This window comes from Lepeophtheirus salmonis, chromosome 11 (genome assembly GCF_016086655.4).
Source record: "Lepeophtheirus salmonis chromosome 11, UVic_Lsal_1.4, whole genome shotgun sequence".
NCBI lineage: Eukaryota > Metazoa > Arthropoda > Copepoda > Siphonostomatoida > Caligidae > Lepeophtheirus > Lepeophtheirus salmonis.
The window spans coordinates 5,855,022-5,858,142 of NC_052141.2; the positions used below are offsets into that span (position 1 = coordinate 5,855,022).

The 3,121-nt window shown below is 30.6% G+C and overlaps 1 pseudogene; it reads right to left on the bottom strand.

Moving 5' to 3' along the window:
* Positions 1–2,410: 2,410 nt before the first annotated feature.
* Positions 2,411–2,899, bottom strand: LOC121126314 (peptidyl-prolyl cis-trans isomerase 5-like; annotated as a pseudogene).
* Between the last annotated feature and the right edge of the window lie 222 nt (positions 2,900–3,121).

The following is a 3,121-nucleotide window of genomic DNA, read 5'->3' on the forward strand; positions in this document are numbered from 1 at the left end:
TCTTGCTGATTTGGATGCATCAGTCACCTCAAATAAAAACGTATTTTTTGGTACGTTGCATATGTGCAACATGCATTTAAGCTCTAACTATTTCAATTTAGTCATACCAATGCAAGTTTTGGATCCCATCTTTGTAGTACCTAATTACTATTTCCTATAATTTTTTGTTGATTACCGAATAAAAATACATTTCCTGTGCTTAAATTAAGTTCAAAAAAAATAATGATCATTTGGCCTGCAATTGAATGATGTTGTTTATTGAGAGTTTTTTGTTTTTTTTTGGCAATGGAGCCAAGTACAAAGTCAATAATAAACTATCATACAAAAAAAAAAAAAAAAAAAGCCAACAAACATTTGAGGACAATGAAAGACATGATTACAACGTGACGATCTTGTTGTAGGGAGAACGAACCCCTCTGAAAGGAGGGTGTCCCTTGATTCCTCTGCATTTTTTCCCAGAAGGCCTTCAGGTTATAAAAAAACATCATGTAAACACATCGTTCTACAACAATAACAACAAAAATAAGAAGAACAAAAAAATAGCTCAGAAATGTACTCCGCCTTTTCCGTCTTGATGAACCCTGATGCTTCATGATAACTATGGGAAAATGTGACCGTTTTTATTAACTAAAATATATATTTATAGTAAATAAATAAATCAAACAAAAGAATAGTTCTTTTACATGCTTGCAATTTTTCTAGCCACATCATTTTTTTGAAAATTTCATCACAAAAAAAATGAAAATATAAACTTTTTGGAAAAAAGAATTCAAAAACCTATAGTTATTTACAAAAAATTAAATTTTTTGTAAATAAAATTTCAAAAATTAACAGCTGTTCAAAAAAAATTAATAATTTTTGAAAATTTTCCAATATTCAATTTATTTTTGTCAAAAAATTTACAAATAATTAAAAAAATTCAAAAAAAATCTCAAAAATTAAATTTCTAATATTCCATTTAAAAAAATTAAGTTTATTGGAAAATAATTTGATAAATTACATTTTAAAAAATAATTAAAAAACTTACAGGAATTCAGAAAAAATTAAATGTTGTTTTGAAAAAAACTATCAAAAATCCATGACTATTTGCAAAAAATTAAATTTTTTTGGAAAAAAGATTAATTTGCCCGAATAACTTTTTTTTTAGAAAAAAAAAAAAATTACGCCAATTTTTATTTAAAATTTTTTCATCCTGCCCAAAAGAAATTCTAGTAAATAGTCCAAATTCCTTAATTTTGGGAGGGATACTACAGCTCCCCCAGACCAACTACTGTAGAAGCCTCTGTATCAGGCTTAAAGACTTCTAATGCTTGGTATTGATGACGTCACTCTACATTACTGTACAGTCCTAACATTGAAATGAACTGGACCAAGAAGTAAGGATAGAATACTATGTTGATGCAGTATGGACCTGCTTTCAATCAAACCCAAATTGCCCTTTGTGTAATATTTAAAAAATATGAGTAAAATATAGTTTTATTTATTCGTGAAATACTGCTGATTGAATATATGACCAGGCAACACTTTCACAAGGCTAGAAAGATTTCCCTCCAAATTAAGTGGGTTACATTTGTAAAAAATATCATCAATTTCTATCAACAAACTAATCGTATTACCCACAAATTACATCGAAGCTAGCTTAATTAATTGTCGCAATAAACAAATGATAAATTGATTGGTCTTTCAGAAATTGAGACTGTTGAAATGAATTTTTTAGATACATTCCATTGTAAATAATCAAAAAACAACACTTTTATTCATAATGAAGGAATGGAATTTCCAAGGCTAATTCTCCAAAGTAAATATTAGACTTAGTTATATAATATGTGTACCTCCATCACAAAAACAATCTATAATTTTGTGTAGAATAGATTTGTATTCGTCTACGACAAAAAACTATCATCAATTTCTACCAATAAATTATTTTTATTAACTATTTGAATGCATTACAAATTGGACTTAAATTATACCAAAATTGATCCACACAATAAAAAGGTTGAGAAATTGACAGATTTGATGGTTGAAATAAGATTACCTGTGGCCAATAAAAGTCTTTTAAATCAAATAAAGGTACTAAACTATGGCTACAACTCTTGTGTATCTAAACTCATCCCAGTAATTTTTAATACAAGGCTTATAATTGACTCAAATATGTAAATGCAATATTGGGTTATTTGCATTCAAACCCAGGGCTTTGTCATTTTTCCAAATATATGAATAGGAAGAGTTATTTTTTCTTAAAATACTCCCGATTTAATATATATATTTTTACAATATCCAGGATTATAAAAAAACAACAACAAAGAAACTTATAATTTATTCGTCAGCATCCGCCGTGTGAACACGGAATGGTCTAACGTGTCTTTCAACTCTTGTGGCTGCGATGAGAATAGTTTCAACTGGATACTTTCTAACGTCTGTCCCTGACGTTCATGCCACCAATAACCTTTCCAAAGAGAACATGTCTTCCATCCAACCAAGGCGCTTTTGAGGTAGTGATAAAGAATTGAGATCTATTAGTGTCTCTACCGCTAATCGCCATGTAACCCCATCCAGCACCGTAATGCTTCAGCTTGAAGTTTTCATCAGGGGATACGTTTCAATAGATGAATTCCCCACCAGTTCCGTCTCCACGAGTTAAGTCACCTCCAACGACTATGAAGTTCTTAATGACACTATGGAACTTGAAGCTAACGTAGCCTTCACCGACTTTCTATATTGCAGCGAGCTGAACACAGTTCTCTTTGGGACTATATACCAAACAACCCCTAATATCACCAATGGGTTTGCCTCCGATGGATATGAAGACTGTGACTATATCCGTTACATAATCATGGGTGTAAGCCGTGAAAAGGTTAAGAGCAAGGATAATTACTCCGGATACAGCAAGTAATTTCATCAATAGTATTAATCGACTGTGTGGATCAATGCAATTGATTTCGAGATTGACGGAGAGGAATCGTATTATATACTTAAATTTTCTTCCAGAGATCCCGAATTATGATTACTTTTTGAATCTGCTCAAGTCGAATTGGCTTTTTTTAATTGGATGAGCACTTAAATGAATTGTGAAGATGCTCTTTTTTTGTATTTGACGGGAATGCAAAAGGAGTGTATCATT